Below are 18,348 nucleotides of genomic sequence, written 5' to 3'. Positions count from 1 at the left end.
TGCGCTGCTCCTAAATGGCTCACAGTATTTTCCTGGTACATTTACATGGATCAATTTACATTTATTATTATTATTATTATTATCGTAGATTTGTAAGGGGCCACAGTGCTCTGCAGCACCATACAGTAGTGAAGACAAGGACATACATCAAACATGGCATACGTAAAACAAGAACAAACAAGGCAGACAAAATGAATGGAGACATGAAAACAAAGGGTATGAAAGACCCTGCTCATTAGAGAGCTTACATTCTAAGGGGAAGAGGGCACAGATGAAACAAGAGGAGCGAGTGTGACTCAGAGTGAAGATTGGGATAGTTGTGAGGGTGCATTATTGTAAATAGTGTTATCGAGGATAAGGTCACCTCTAAAAAATAGATGGCTTTTCAAAGAGGAGCTTTGAAGGCTGTGGGAAAGTCTGATTGCGCGTGGTAGGGAATTCCATAAGTGGGGAGCAGCACAGGAGAAGTCTTGTAGGCGGGAGTGAGAGGTGTTTATCAGAGACGAGATAATCAGAGGTAGATCTAATAGGGCGGGAGGGAGAGTTTTTTGATACGAGATTTGAGATGTATTCAGGGGTGTTGTTGTTGAGGGCTTTGTAGGTAAGTGAGTAATTTGAATTTGATTCTGGAGGACACAGGGAGCCAGTGTAGGGATTTTCAAAGTGGTTCAGCAAATGTGGAGTGGTGAGAGAGGAAGATCAGTCTTGCAGCAGAATTTAGGATGGATTGAAGTGTGGATTTATGGGTGTCAGGAATGCCAGATAGCAGGAGGTTGCAATAGTCAAGATGGGAGATGATGAGAGAATGGATAAGAGTTTTGGTAGCATGTAGAGTAAGAAAGGGCATTTTCTGGCATTGTTTTTAAGGTGGAGTTGACAGAACTGAGAGAGAGTCTTGATGTGAAGAATAAAGCAAAGGGCGGACTCAAGTGTGACACCAAGGCAACGGGCTTTGGAGACTGAGGAAATTGTGGTGCTATTGACAGTGAGGGAGATTTTAGGGCAGGTGGTAACTCTGGCAGGAGGGAAGATAATAAGCTCTATTTTGGACATGTTGAACTTTAGGTAGCATTAGGACATCCATGTGGAGATAGCAGAAAGACAATTGGTTACACAACATAGTATAGAAGGAGGGTGGTCAGGGAAGAGATATAGATTTGGGTGTCATCAGCATAGGGGTCGTATTAGGTTTCAATTTTTTTTCCTATTACTTCAGGGAAGAATAAAAAAGATTCCAAACTAATACAACATTCAGGGTATATGTCTTTTTTCTAAGGCTGGGTATACAGCTTTGCAATTATCATGTAGATCACACAATAAACAACCATGTGTACACTCCCTTGAACATGTGATATCATACCAACACACCTCATTGTTTGATTTGGTTTTCTATTCTTCCTAAAAATCACGATCAACAATGGAATGATGTCGGGTAAATTTGGAAGTGTGTACGCATTCACGACTGTCTATCCAAAACTTCTGCAGATAGTACCTCCAACAGTGTTGCCTTTGTGGGTGTGCATATTTAAATCTATAATATTTTAACCTAGGAAGCCTGTTGTCTAAGTGTACAGAGTAAACACTTGGAAATACAGTGCTGTTTTCATAGTGAATCAATAGTGAATCAATAGTAACCGTTCTTTATAAGTTCTAAAGTTCATCTATTTGTTCCAGTTTCCAAGTGTATGCAACAGGAGTTGTAAATACATGTACAAATACATATTCTCGACAAAGTCTCATCCATTTACTGGTGTGCTATGTGTACCTTTCTTAACTGTTGTTTTTCCTGCAGTAATATATTGTTACTGTGCTACAGGCTTAATTTTATATATATATATATATATATATATATATATATATAATATAAATGTCTAGTGGCGTGTGTTAGTCTGTCTGTGTGTGTGTGGAAAATATAAAACCAAGCTGCAGCGCCACCTGCTGGGCGGAGTTATACACTGACCTACTAAATTCTTAGTGTGTGTGGGGAAAAAAATTCAGAAAAAGCTGAAATTTGGTATACTAAGATGTTTTTAATTTGTCAATTTAATTTGTTAATTGTTACAAGTGTTTATAAAGATTTAAAAAAAATATATATATATATATTTCTTGAAGGAGAAGTGACAGTTGGGAGTGGTTGGTGGTTGCCGGGGGTGACAGTGGGGAGTTTTTAACACCTTAAGTAGCTTGATTTGACTAGAATGCATGAGTATCATGCACAGGTTAACTGACCTACTAAATTCTTAGTGTGTGTGGGAAAAAAACCCTCAAAAAGGGCTGAAATTTGGTATACTGACATTATTGACGAGTTGAGGGGTCAAACTCATTTTCGTGAGGTAATTTTACCTCATGAACACACATGTGTACAGTGGCGGATCCAGGGGGGTGCGATCGGGGCAATCGCCCCCCCCTAGCAGGGGTTTGCTGCCGACGGCTGCTCAGTATGTGCATGTCTGTTTGGCAGTGACAGTGTGCTGCCCGGCTGCTCTAATTGTGTTTTAAACACAATCAGAGCGGCCGGGCAGGACACTGTCCCTGCCTGTCACTGCCGAGCGGACCTGCACATACTGTGCAGCCCCGGCAGCCTCAGAAGTCGGAAAGGGGGCGGGGCCTAAATCGCCCCGCCCTAACATCCCCCCGGGGAACAAACATTTTCTAGAATGCATGAGTATCATGCACGGGTTAACTTGTAGATATATATATATATATATATATATATATATATATATATTTATTAAGAAGAACCGAGGGGTGAATTAAGCAGGGGGGAATTAAATTATGAGACTGTGTCAGTTAACTAAAGTTATCTTTCTAAGGTTAAAAGTTTAACTGGGGATGGACATGCCCATCTGATGTCACTGTGGGGGGGGGGGCTAAGGAATAGTCTCTAAGTGTGTTTGGTGGAGTGTAAATCAGTCTCTGGAGATCTAGGACATTGCTCACCCACCCTCCCTGTTCCATTCAGGGGTTGCAGGATTGTCAATGGAAGAGAAATATTAGAACATGTGGACATGCACTAAAACTGGACCAAAGTAGATTTATAGAAAATTTGAGGAAAAACTACTTCACAGAAAGGGTAGTGGATAATTAGAATAGCCTCCCATCAGAGGTGGTAGAGGCTAATACAGCAGAGCAATTTAGACATGCTTAGGACAGACATAAAGATATCCTTGCAAAGATTAAAGGACCAAATAGGGTTTGAGGTTACCATAAGTTAAAAAAAAATGGGCAAGCTATATGGGCAAACCATTTCTTATCTGTTGTCAAATTCTATATTTCTACATTTCTATGATAATTGGTAAAAAGGTGAATATGTGCACCCAGGTAATATTTGTTATCACCCACATTTCTGACATCCAAAGAGGAAGTTGACCCCCATTGGGATATCTGGGTTGTGCCTTGCCATACTACCTGCTCTTTTTTTCCACCACCATATGGTTTGCTAAATAAACTCCTTTATTTCTTTGCCACAATTAAATTTTAATATATATTGTGACAAAGGGAGTGGTTTTCCACATGATTAGAAAAGAGCAGTTAGGTTTTTAGTTTGTAATCTGTAGCGAAAGGCTGAAAACAGAGTTACACATTTGCACCTAAGTTAAAAAGAAACAGGTGGAGGACATAGTTATGACAAAATAATAGTAAAGAATCTGATTTAACTTGCATATTTTGAAGTGTCAAAAAAGCATCTCTTTCCACAGCTAGCAGCCAGCAGCCAGGGTGTGTCTGCAAAGAAGCAGAGCACCTTTTAAAGACAAGGTGAGAGGGTCATCCGTTCATCAAGTTAGGGCTGTTGGAGGGGGGGAAACTATTTAAGCCTGTCTTTTTCTTTTACATAGCATGACCAATGTCAGACAGTGGCCAGGGTCTATGGAGCTGTGTCCAGGGTCTCAAGAAAAGTGTGTGCAAGCTTAATGCTATTTAATGCTATTAATGATATTACTATCCCAACAATATAAAGCAAACTGAAAGCAAGAAACCGTTTGTGTGTGTATCATCTGAAGTGTGCCACATATATATATATATATATATATATATATATATATATATATATATATATATATATGATATACAGCAGTAAACATTTGGCGCAAACAACAGTATTGTATATGTATGGTATGTCAAGAGAGTCCACAAAAACACCTCTTCCACGAATGGAGGCAGCCTTCTTTAAAATGGGTGGTAAGTCCAGAATAAATATATAGGTATAGTGCAGGAATCGGCGCTCAAGGTTTACAGTATTGGATAATAAGCCAAAGTTAAGTGGAAATATAAGTCATCAATAGATAGATCTTTCAAGATTCTGGATAGTCCTCTTGGACCAAGGTTATAAGTCCAGTCTTGTATATATGTAAAAGACAGAAAAACAGAAAAATCAGAGGACTAGTGTGTGTTTGTGATAGCCCATCACCATAATAAATACACCAGAAAATTAATAAATTAGCTTATCTGCATAGACTGCTCTTATTCAGAGGCAGGAACCCTTTAGCTGTGTAGCAGCTTCCAATATGATAATATAACCAGCTTCCCCGGTATCACGATGTTTCTCCGAAAGTCTGCATAATAAGCACATCTGTATGTCTGTTCCTCAGTCATACACCAGTCACAAAACCTCTCCTCCACTCATCAGTTATGGGGAAACAAGATAATGTACCATATGGTGTAGTATTTCAAAAATGGATATTTTAATTAGCAAATCATATAGAGTGTGCACTCACAATAAATCAATCAAAAACAAGCTTATCTGCTGTGTTTAGAGTGAGTTGTCTCTCACTTGTTTCAGGAATGGTTGGATAAGTTCATGGGGGCACCTAGGGACTGGTGCTCAACGCCAGGAGGGGCATAAATAATGTAAAAAAACTGTGATTTGCCGGTGGTCATTTTGTTTTTGGGCAAAACTAAGCCCAAGGTTATTATGGACATATCATTTCAATTATGGGGGCCATCTTGGTTGAGGGAAAACAGAGTGACCTTAGATAATAACAGTAAGGTATAAGCAGCAATGGATGATAATAATGACATACTGGATAGTAAATAGTAAATAATAGATAACAGGCATAATGACATAATAAACATAATAAACATCATATGGTGGTTAGACATGATAAAATATAAAAAAATATAAAAATATAAAAATATTGAAAAATATTGAAAAGACATAAAAGGTATATACCCACAGGTATATCCTATGTATATTAGCATATACAGCAAAGCAGAATGTTGCATAATCATGGTATGTCTCCTACCTATGGTCTGACACAGTATCCTAGTGGGATTTATACAGAATCAATATAGAATTATGTTAAGACACCTAATAAGATAAAAGACATAAAAAGCCCCAAAAGTAGCAAAATCATCATAAAAGCGTAATCATCATAAGAACGGAGCGATCTCATAACCTTCGTTAAGGCAAGCCAGGGCCAGGGTGTTAAGTTGGAATATCCCTTCTGGATAGTTTAGTTTGAATATCTCCACCCCTTGCACCCAGACAGACACTCTCTATTCCCTTAAACGTAAGGTGGGTGGGGTCGGAGTGATGTACACTGATAAAATGTCTAGAGACTGAGTGTGATTCAATCTTATTTTTGATATTACGAATATGCTCTTGTATTTTTAAAGGCCTTTTGGTTTTGCCTATATACTGTAACAAAAGGAGGCATTTAGCTGGCAATATGCAGAGAAAGCAGGGAAGTAGAGTAAAACATTTGTGCAGTAATGCACCTAGATTGAATGTAAAGACCTATGTATGAAAAGCAATAGTTTAAGTTTGGTTTAACTTACATGACTTGAAATCCTTCCTCTCAGCAAACAGACAGGGTGTGTCTGTTAGAATTACAGTGATGGGCGTTTCCTTTTAAAGAGAAGGTGGATGTGTCACCTGTCCATCAAGCTAAGGCTGGGGGAGGAGTATCAGGTATAAAAGCTTGTTTATATCATTTGTGCACTGAGACCAACGCTGGGTAAGCTGGCTGGTCCTGAGAGAGAGCTGGACTATGTATAGCTAGTGTTTAGGGTCTCCATGATTGCTGTGCAAGTATACGGTGTCAAAACATTTACCATCCTGACAATAAAGCACCATAAAAAGGAAGAAGTTGTTGGCGTGTGCTTCTGCAGTAGCGGGCTCTTGCCACAAATGGTGTCAGGAGTGGGATGCTCTGGGAAGCAAGTTTCCGCTACCCAACCCGCGCAGACGTCAACATGGAGGAAGTACTGAGAACCCTCTTGAATGTGGCCGCTGCGCAAGCTCAGATGCTACGAGTTGCAGAGGCACAGGTGGAAAACATAAGGCTCTTAAGAGAAGAGTTAAGCCAGGTGAGGCATGACAGAAATGAACCACTTGGTCCTGTTCTCCAGAAAATGTCGCCAGGTGATGACATAGAAGCGTATCTGGTGTCCTTTGAGAGACTTGCAAAAAGGGCAAAATGGCCTCCTAAAGATTGGGCTGAGAGGCTGGCGCCATATCTGACTGGTGAAGCTGAGCGAGCTTATATGGATCTAGATGAGGAACGGGCCTCTGACTATCTGTGCCTAAAGTCTGAGATATTCTCTCGCATTGGAGTTTCTGGGCCAGGCCGAGCCCAGCGCTATCACCAATGGCGCTATGATAAATGAAAAACCGGTCAGAGCGCAAGTGGTTGAGCTTTCTAAAATTTGAAAGAAATGGCTGCAGCCTGAGGAGAATTCGCCTTCTCGGATTTTTGAAGTTCTGGCGATAGATCACTGCATCCGGGGGCTGAACCGTGATTTGCAAAGGTGGGTTCTGCAATCAGACCCACAAACTTATGAAGAGCTTGCCACCGTGGTAGAAAGGTTTTGTGCGCTACAGCAAATGACTAAAGAACCTGCATTTGTGCCAAAGCCGCTGCCACGCCAAAAGCCAGGTTTGACAATCCTTGCTACAGTGCCCAATGGCACAACTGCTACGGACAGAGGGCCAGGTGCAAAGCTGTCTACTCTGAAGTGTTTTGAATGTGGTGAGCTAGGCCACTTTAAGGCAGAGTGTCCTAAACTACAGGAACCCATGGACTATTCCGTGGCACATATTGGGCCTGCATTTCCAAGCTGTTTTACCATGAGTCCCACATCAGGAAGTCCTTGTTTGTTCCAGGTGACTGTGCTAATCAACCAAAACCTTGTTCTGGCCTTGGTTGACTCGAGGAGTGAACTCTCATTGGTTTCCAGCTCTGCCTTACCTGAAACCATAACTTCTCGGTTGCCCAAGGTGAAGGTTCTTTGCGTACATGGCACGACAGAGGAGTATGAAAGAACAATACTACCAGTTACACTCAAAGACAAAACTGTTATGGTGGTAGCTGCCATAGCACCTAAACTCCCATATCCACTCATTTTGAGGTGAGACTTCCCACTGTTTAATGATGTCCTCGGTGAGCGGATCCGGCCGGACATACCGGCAACTGATGCAACGGTCGGAAGCCCGGTCTTAAAGGAACTGCCTAAGAATCCACAACATCTGGACATCGACCTTTGGGAACCGCCAAACCGGAATGCCATCCTGGGAGTCAAAGCAGGAGTTCCACAAAAGCATCCACCTGCGGGGAAACATGGACAGTCCAAACTAGCATTGGTCGGTGATGTCGCAGATGAGCCCACACCGCCTGTCAGTGAGGATACGGACTGGTCCGCAATACCAATTTTGTTTCCTCTGCAGGACTTTGCTCGAGACCAACTTAATGATGCCACTTTGGAACATGCCTTTAAAAGTGTGACTGAGGTAAATGTGGTAGCGAAAGCCGCCCAGCCTGCAGAAGGTATACCATATTTTATTGTTAAAAATAATTCCCTGTATAGAGTTGCTAATGTACAGAGGGAAAAAGTAGAACATTTAATGGTTCCTCAGGTCCATGTAACCCTCGTGTTAAAAGCAGCACACACACAGGTCTGTGGGGGACACCTAGGGGAGGATAAAACACGGGAACGAGTTCTGCTTAGGTTTTACTAATGGCAGTTAAAAACTATTGCCGGTCCTGTCCCATTTGTCAGAGAACCTGTCCCAAACCCATGTACAGGGCACCTCTCATTCCTATACCAATAGTACAAGTTCCCTTTGAACGGATTGCCATGGACCTTGTGGGGCCACTGGAAAAATCTGCACATAGGCACCAATATATACTAGTGGTGCTTGTGTTGAAGTCGTATAATTGGATGAACGAAAGTATATTGGTTTAATATTGGTTTGCCGTGCGATTGCGAAGCGTACGCCACGTAACAAGTGGCGTGGTGCATTTGCACGGTAAAATACGCACGCACACACTCGCATTACAACATTTAGTTATTTATATAAGTTCATATTGGTTCCGTTACACTGTAATTCAGGAGCAGATAGTATTTGGTTTATTATTAGTCTATATATATATATATATATATATATATATATATATATATATATTTATTCATATATAGTGATTATATATACATTTTAGTGTTATTAAAGGTTTAGGCTATAGGAAAGGTGTCATGCCTGATATCATATTGATCCCCTTATCATCAGCAGCTGTCCGGTGCAGTCGGCTAAGAGATCGCACATTGCATACTTTAGTTATTGTTATTAGGGAATAATCATTTGTATGATGCTGGCAATGAAAGGAGCAGACCCCCTGGAGAGACGACCCCCACCTTTTGATTCCTTAGATTGAATCAATCTATGATCTGTTTACCCTGGACCCACCCAACGTCCGGACCTATAGAAACGATCTATGTCATCTCTATTGTTCAAGTGTAACACTGTACTGTATATAATCATAGCTGCACACCCTCTGGTTCTCAGTCAACTCTGACACAGTATTCTAATAGAAATACTGTCCACCGGGTCCCGTGGGTGCGCAGCGAGTGCATGCGATTGCATTGGTATGTATTTATCTTTTGGTATTGGCTGTGCTGTACTGTACTTTATCATAATATAATAATGTATTGAATTGTTGACTATTTACATCTGCTAAAATAAATACTTTGTGCTTTGGAAACACATACAATTGATTGGGCAATGCTTATTTTAAAACGATAGAATTACTTTAATAATTGGGGGCTCGTCAGTTTAGGAGTTACGTTATTGGCAGGTATGCAATGCTCACGGTATTCGGTTCCTCAGCAAAGGGTGGATTGACAGACGCGTCGCATAACAGGAAAGAACGCAATGTGTTTAAGACCTGGGGTTCACTGTGTGTTGCGAAACCGAATGTCCGTTGTTGCATAGACTGAAGGAACGCTAATTGGAATCTAGGTACAAGAAAGAAAAATGTTTCTTTTTATTGTCGTTTTACCTTTTAAAGTATATTGCATTGCAGAGCGTATGTGTATTTCCTGCTGTGCGTACGCGAACTTCCTGCAGATTTGCCACGTGGTTAAACAATCGTCTTGATAGTTATTATATGTGCATAGTATAATTACTTGTGAAAACCTCTTTATTTATCATTATTACTGTTGTTGGGAACTTTCAATTTTCTGCACAGAAAAGGTGTATAGTGTGTGATTTTTTAACGTAGATACACTGTTTATTATTCATTGTGCTCAGTTGCTGTCTGACAAGGCGGATTGCCCAACTGAAGGACGGTATACAGGGCAGGTATACCGAATGCGAAAACCGGGTTTTCGCAAAACGCTACCAATAGATCGCAAGGTTTGGTAATAATTAGTATTGGTAGGCTCTGCGATCTAACCGCACGACAACCATAAGTGCGAATTGGTGAAGCAGCTAGGAGGAATTATACTGGAATGGCAGATTGATTTTATCAACTTGTGCTCCCAGCGATAATAAACTCAGCAGATTTTGTGGTGAGCCAGGGTATCGAGGAGCTGATAGCCCTTGGGGCCCACAGTGATATTTCTGTATTAGGGAATTCTTGTTCGGAACAAGAGAAAACGAGTGGACGCGGCTATCTGGAAATACGTTCACAAGGGCATTAGAGATCTCTAGCGGTGATTGTAGTAACAGAGTTGAAATTGTTTGCTGGAAGGAACAGAGTATTGCGGTGTATCTGTGTTCCACAAACAACAAGAGTATTATTTGGTGGAAAGAACAGAGCATTGCGGTGTGTCTGTGTTCCGTGCTGAAGATATTGTTTAACATTGGTGCTAAGCATACGCTAGAGATGGCCAATGTACTGCCTAAAGAAGGCCTTATTGAGTCAGCGAGATTTCTCATGTGTAAGAAATATGGTGCATATGCAACTGTGTATTGTGACACGTGGGTCAAGATGACCAAAGATTGTGATAGGCCTTTTCCAACAATAGGGAGTTTTAATGCAGAGGTACTAAATACCGTAAAAGATAAAGTACGGTTGATTAAGTCAACAAAAGTGAGAAAGGCACATAATCATTGTTTAAAATCGGGGCAAATGGAAGGTAACACGTGGCAGAGCAGCGAATGTTCAGCGGAAGTAAGTGTACCGGAAACAAGCATTCCAGAAGTGTGCATTGCTAAGCGTGGCGAACTGAGCGCAAACACGCCCCCGACAAATTCGGTCGGGGCGGGAAGTACAGCCAATACCAAAAATGTGAAAACTGTAACTAGTAACCTGTATCTTGTTTTAAGTAATGTTAAAAGTAATGTTTCAGGACAAAGAAAAGGGACGGTCCCACCAGCAGGGGCCGCGGCTGAAAGTGGTGAGAATAATGTAAAGGTTAACACAGGGGGAGACATCCATTGTACTGCAGCAGCAACGTCAGCAACTAGTTCAGAACATAGTCATTTGGTAGACTTACATCCTGTCTGCACTACAACAGTTCCCAATGGGAAAGCGGACAGAGATGGTGACGTTCCCTTAAAACATGTAGCAAAGCATGATACATGCACTAGAACTGAAACATTTTCAATTTTGTCTGATTTCCCTGATCCTAGGAAAGATTTGACCAAATGTCAGCAGTTTATTAGATATTATGGTAATATGTATGAGCCAACTAATAACGATTGGCGAGTATTATTGAAGACCTGTCTTCCTCTCAATACTGATATACAAAAGTTCATTAAGGATTGTATGTTGGAGGAGGATGAATCCTTAACCGAGGATGATAATCAGGACAATATTAGACAAATAATCACACGGTTGGCCATATATTCTCCAGTGATAGTGGACTGGAGTAAAGTTTTTACTATCAGGCAAGAGGATAGTGAAAATGCAACAGACTATTTTTGCAGGGCTCTGATGGAGATGGTCAAATATACTGGGGTATCAGACAAAAGATAATGTAGATTACAGAGAGGTTGCTGTTAAAGTTCTAATGGATGGCCTCAGGGAAAACTTGAAAAGAAGGGTGCAAACTTCATTACCATACTGGAGAGGAGGTACTTTAAGTGCTCTCAGGGAGTCAGTTATAGGACATGATAAAAGTATAAATGAACAGAAAGAGACACTAAGTGATAGGGTAATGATGGTAAGTATCCCAGCACTAGAGGGACTGCACACGCGACCACCAGCATACGACTCACATAACAGGAAACCCAGAATAGTGAGGTGTTACAATTGGAGAGAAGAAGGACACATTAGGAGAGATTGTAAAAAGGAAAAAAACACAGAGTAATAGGTTAATGATGGTGAGTATTCCAGCATTAGAGGGACTGCACACACGACCACAGTGTAATAACACCTGGGTTAAAGAAAAGAAACATCATGAGTTGAGGAAGTGTTTTCAATGCAATAAAATAGGACACCTAGCAAAACATTGTGCAGACATGACAGGGACGTGCTTCTACTGCCGTAAGAAGGGACACATGAGTAGGAACTTTGTAGAGAGAAGAATGGATACCTGGGTTGGAAATCACATAGACATCCACAAAAGGAGGCGTACATTTCTCTCAGAGGTTCCCCTACAATTGATTGCACACTCTGTAACAACTAATATTCTGGGGGATAAATATAGCCGACTCTAGAGTTAATCTGTGGTAAGTATTAAGGTGCAAAATGTAGAAAGAAACTTATTTAAAAAGTAATCTTTGTTGATTTTGTTTGTTTTATGTTGTCAAATGCTTGTTTTCTGTAACAATCCTGACCAGGTTTTGTTACTTTCCCTGTCTGCTCTGTTTTTCTGTGCATCACATGACTCACCCTCAGGGCGTGGTCACTTTACCTGCTCTATTTAAACTTAGCACTGACATTTGCTCACTGTCACCTAGTAGACTCAGCATCTGGTCGTGTACAGGCCTGCTCTGACTATTAGACCTGTAACTACCAGCACCGTAACAGTTTACACTGACCCAAAAAAGGAAATGAACACCATGGACGATCCCACTACCAAGGACCTATTTCAACACCTAATAGGGAGAGTGGAAAAACAATAGACCAATCAAGATCGTCTCATGCAGTTCTTACAGGATGTATCCTCTCGTCTGGATTCTTTTCAGGTTACTCTGGCATCCTCCCATAAATCTAAGACATCTGCTGAGTCTTCTGCTAACACAACTACCATGTACCCACAAATTCCTAATCCTCCTATGTACGATGGGAACCCCAAGTCATGTAGAGGATTCATGAATCAGTGCGCAATTCACTTCGATTTATTGCCCAGAAACTTTCCTACGGATAGGGCAAAAATTGCCTACATTTTGTCCCTTCTTTCTGGTCAAGCCCTGGCCTGGGCCTCACCCCTATGGGAGAAGAATGACCCCTTGCTGCAAAATTATACAGAATTTCGGACAACCTTCAAAAACATTTTTGATGAACCTGGTCGGCTTTCCAGTGCAGCTACAGGAATTCTTTGTTTACGACAAGGCTCTCATTCTGTGGGACAATATGCTTTCTTATTTAGGACAATGGCCTCCGAGCTGCGCTGGAATGACGAAGCACTGGTGGCCACGTTCTGGCAAGGCCTATCTTATCAAATAAAAGACGTGTTGGCATCCAGTGACCTCCCATCTTCCTTGGATGATCTGATCTCATTGTGTGTCAAAATAGATTTTCGATTCAAGGAGAGGGTTCAAGAAAAAGAACAGATTCGGTGTCCTAATCATCGCCCTGTTTTCCATAACTTAGGGGCCGCTAAGCCCCCAAAAGAACCCATGCAAGTGGGTAGGTCCCGCCTCTCTCCAAGTGAGAGAGAGAGAAGATTTAAAAATAATCTGTGCCTCTATTGTGGAGGGAAGTCCCATCGCATCAGTAGTTGTCCTACACGTCCAGGAAAACGCTCAGACCAAACAGAGCAAGTGGGAACCCCGTTAGGTCTGTTTGATTTTTCCCTCAACAGTTCTCATCACAAAGAGAACCTCTTGTTGTCTGTTTTTCTGTTTTTTGGGAATCTCTCTATTCCGCTGGATGCTTTTCTGGATTCTGGTGCAGCCGGTAATTTTATTGCCGCCACTGTGGTTGAAAAATATCATATTCTTACTACACCACTAGAACGTCCTGTACGCCTCACAGCCATCAATGGCAGTCATATTCCAGGAGGCTTCATTCAGTTCCGGACGGTTCCCCTCATCCTTCAAATTGGAATTCTGCACCAGGAAAAAATATACTTCCTAGTTCTTCCCAAGACCATCAATTCCCTTGTGTTAGGTCTGCTATGGTTACGTCTCCACTCCCCAACTCTGGACTGGCATACTGCTCAAATTTTGTCCTGGGGATCACGGTGTCGGTCTCACTGTCTGAAGAAAGTAGTACCTCTTCATCTAACCACTGCATTGTCATTACCATCTTTACCTCATCAATACCAACAGTATGCAGACGTCTTCTGTGAAAAGGAGGCAACCAAGCTTCCCCCTCATCGCATTTGGGATTGTGGAATCGAGCTTCTTCCTGACAAACCTATTCCTCGTGGTCGTGTATATCCCCTTTCTCTTCCTGAGACCCAGGCAATGTCTAAATATATTCAAGAAAACCCGCAAAAAGGTTTTATCCGGAAGGCCATCTCTCCAGCTGGCGCTGGATTCTTTTTCGTTAAAAAGAAGGATGGCGGCCTCCGGCCATGCATTGATTTTCGAGGACTTAATGCTATTACCGTTAAGAATAGGTATCCGTTACCCCTCATCTCCGAGCTGTTCAACCGCATTAAAGGCGTTACTGTGTTCACCAAATTAGATTTACGAGGGGCCTACAATCTCGTTCGTATTAAAGCAGGTGACGAATGGAAAACAGCATTTAACACACATGATGGGCACTTTGAATATCTTGTAATGCCCTTTGGGCTTTGTAATACTCCAGCTGTATTCCAAACCCTCATGAATGATATTTTCCAAGACCTTCTCTGTCAATTCGTCATCATCTACCTGGACGATATTCTCATATTTTCTCGAGACCTCCCTTCACATAGGGAGCATGTAGGTCAAGTCCTGACTCGTCTGAGAGAACACAACCTCTTCTGTAAACTTGAAAAGTGCCTTTTCGAGCAACCTCAGATTCCTTTCTTAGGCTACATCCTCTCGGGCACAGTCCTTCAAATGGACCCAGCTAAACTAAGAGCAATTGTGGATTGGCCCTTGCCCACCAGGTTGAAAGCTATCCAACGCTTCCTTGGCTTTGCCAATTTTTACAGACAATTCATCAAGGGGTATTCTACCATCATTGCCCCCATTACTGCTCTTACCAAGAAATCAGCCAAACCCAAGCTTTGGTCCCCCGAGGCCATCTCTACCCTTTGAGCATCTAAAGTCAGCCTTCTCTTCTGCTCCTATTCTTCAGCAACCTGATTGCCAACATTCCTTCTTCTTGGAGGTAGATGCATTTTCTGTGGGCACTGGTGCAGTTTTGTCTCAACGTGACGCTTCTAGGAAACTACATCCATGTGGGTTTTTCTCTCGCAAATTCCTCCCAGCAGAAAAGAATTATGGTATAGGAGATCAAGAATTATTGGCTATTAAATTAGCCCTGTCTGAATGGCGACATCTGTTGGAAGGGGCCTTGTTTCCTATTACAATATATACAGACCATAAGAACCTAATTTATCTCCGTTCGGCTCGATGTCTGAATCCGCGTCAAGCCAGATGGTCCTTGTTCTTTCCAAGATTTGATATTAGACTTACCTTCCGTCCGGGATCAAAAAATAAAAAAGCAGATGAACTTTCTAGGTCCTTTCATTCCGAAGATCAGGATTCTACTGAGGACATTCATCCCATCTTTGACCCTAGTTGTGTCTTGGCTCTTACTCCTGTGAATAAATCTACTTGCCCTCCAGGCCGGACCTTCATATTACCACATCTACATCTCAAGTTGTTACGCTGGGCCCATTTATCTCGCTTCTCGGGTCATGCTGGAGCCAAGAAGACTAGAGAACTCCTGACCCGGTACTATTGGTGGCCATCCCTTCTGAAAGAGGTAAAATCATTTGTTTCTGCCTGCTCTAAATGTGCACAACATAAGATTCCTCGGCATAGACCCTTCGGTCCTCTTATTCCTCTACCTGTTCCTGAAGTACCCTGGTCTCAAGTATCTATGGACTTTATTACTGATCTGCCTCCTTCCAAAGCTCATACACTTATCTGGGTGGTGACAACCCGTTTTTCGAGAGCAGCTCATTTCATTCCTCTCAAAGGACTCCCTTCTTCCGCATTGTTGGCAGAACTTTTTATCAAAGAAATATTTCACCTCCACAGCTGTCCACTCCATATCGTGTCAGACCATGGTTCACAGTTTGTTTCAAGGTTCTGGAGATCCTTTTGTTCACAGTTAGGCATTAAATTGGACTTTTCATCGGCATACCATCCTCAGTCTAATGGCCTGACCGAACGGACTAATGAAGAGCTCGAAAAATTCCTACGAATGTATGTGTCTGCTCACCAAGCGGATTGGCTGGAACTCCTCCCATGGGCTGAATTCGCCCATAACAATCATTTCCATGAAGCTGTTGGTAATTCACCCTTTTTTGTCATGTATGGATGTCACCCCAGACCACCTACCTTTTCTCAAACTCCTATCTCCTCAGTACCTGCAGTAAATTCCCTGCTACGCAAGTTTTCTCTCATTTGTACTCAAACCAAAAGTTATCTGGAGAATTCTGCTGCACGGGCCAAAAATTTTTTGATAGAAAAAGGTGTCCTGCACCTCCACTTCTACCAGGGGATAAAGTCTGGTTATCCACAAAAAATATCCTTTTAAAAGTTCCTAGTATGAAACTAGCACCCAAGTTTATTGGTCCCTACCGAATCTCCGAGATAATTAATCCAGCAGCTTTCAGATTGGAACTTCCATCCTCACTACGGATTCCCAATGTGTTTCATGTCTCTCTGTTAAAACCTGTGGTACAAAATCAATTTTCAATAGTCACAGCTTCTCCGCCTCCGGCTACTTCTCAAGATCAAACTGAATATGAGATTAAACAACTATTGGACTCTCGTAGATCCAGAGGATCACTGCAATTCCTGGTTGATTGGAAAGGCTATGGGCCTGAGGAACGTTCTTGGGTTAAAGCTTCAGACATTCATGCTCCTCGTTTACTCAAACAGTTTCGGAAAAGATTCCCTAAAAAAAATCGTAGGTGTCCGGAGTCCACCCCTAGGGAGGGGGGTACTGTAACAATCCTGACCAGTTTTTGTTACTTTCCCTGTCTGCTCTGTTTTTCTGTGCATCACATGACTCACCCTCAGGGCGTGGTCACTTTACCTGCTCTATTTAAACTCAGCACTGACATCTGCTCACTGTCAGTGCAACTTGTTGCTAGCCTGATTCCTTGGACTCCTGTGTATCCTGTGTCTTCCTGTGCATGAGTTTCAGTTCTCTACCTAGTGCTGGAGCTCTTCTACTGGGATTTCCCTGCTGCAAGTATCATCTTGTGAATATTACCAAGACTGTTATTGTGTTTATCCTTGTCACGATCTGCCGTGGCTATTGGACACCTGCATATTATTATCTGTGCTGTGAATAGACTGCTATTGTGGTTATCACCTTGTCACGCTCCGCCGTGGCTATTGGACACCTGCATATTATCATCTGTGCTGTGAATAGACTGCTATTGTGTTAACCACCTTGTCACGCTCCGCTGTGGCTAATTGACATCTGCATATCATCATCTGCATATTTATATATATATATGTTTTTCATTGAAGTATTGAAGAACTACATCTTGTCTTGCCTCCTTATTCTGAACCTAGTAGACTCAGCATCTAGTCGTGTACAGGCCTGCTCTGACTATCAGACCTGTAACTTCCAGCACCGTAACATTTTCCTAATCGCTGGCCAATGGTAAAGAATCAGAATGCTTGGGTTGTTTGTTGTTTAAAGATAACTATCTTGTCTTTTCTTCACAGATAAAGGCAGACAAAAGAAGTATAGACGTAGTGTTTAAAAGGGGTGAGATAGAGAAATAGAAGAATTACTCTTGAAAGACTAATTATCAATAGACAAATGGAACACTCTTTGTTTTAGGCTGCAGTGTCTCATGATAATTTGTTTGGCTGAAAATCATTATCCAACAATGAAGTATATACATACTTGCTCCAAAATATCGTTTATGTATCTCAGATGAGTAATCAACAGTTAATTTTTACATTTCTCTATTATAAGTTAGGAAAGTCCGTTGAAAAGGTATGTAGTCAATGAGATACCGAGTTCTTAATGAACAAATGACGGACGACACTGGATTGCACAGTTAAGACCCCCTAGTCATTCTTGGGAGGGATCATAGTTAAAGGAATACAGCCATTTCACCATAAAGTCAGAGTCCAATCCAGCTGTCATTTTGTTGTAAAAATCTCCCTTTCTGCATGTATGTTTGTATTCAAATCTTAATATTCCCATCATTCATTGCTTTCCTATTTCTCATTCTTTACACAAATGCTAGTATCTCCCTCTCTCTCTCTTTCTCTCTCTCTCTCTCTCTGCTCTGGTAGAGATAAAATCAGACACAGTCTCAACAATGGGAATAAAACATTTTTTTTTTTTTTTACATAAGACAAGTTCAGAGATACACACACTAGATTAACATGAGTTACAGAAACAGTCAGGGGTTTTGTTTTCATGTGTATAGAAACTGCTGATTTAAAGCATAAAGGTTCTGTTGTGGAAATACGATTCATGTTTTATAGATTGCATATTTGTTTTTTGTTTTTTTTTGTTTTATGATTCGTGCCTCCTGTACAAAAATGTGCCTTTATATGGAGGCACAAAGGGTGGATAGGAGATTGCTGGAGGTTAGGCATACAGATATGCATCTCTGTAAAGAACATTGGAGTAGGATTTTTACCACAAGATACGACATAATGTGAAACCCTAGAAAATGTAGAATTTTCATGTTTTATATTTTTTTAGAGATAAACAAGAGGGTGGGTTGCGCTATCTTGATATGTTTAAAGCAGCCAAAGATTAGAACCTGCAAATGGACAGGAGGGAATCCCTACCCTCCCAAAAAGGGTTACTACGTAGTATATCGGGTTCTGGGCGCTAGAAGTAAAGCTTGTGTGGCGAAAAGGAGAGT

Source organism: Mixophyes fleayi, chromosome 5 (assembly GCF_038048845.1).
Source record: "Mixophyes fleayi isolate aMixFle1 chromosome 5, aMixFle1.hap1, whole genome shotgun sequence".
NCBI classification, from domain to species: Eukaryota; Metazoa; Chordata; class Amphibia; order Anura; family Limnodynastidae; genus Mixophyes; species Mixophyes fleayi.
Note: the sequence above shows the minus strand (reverse complement) of the source record.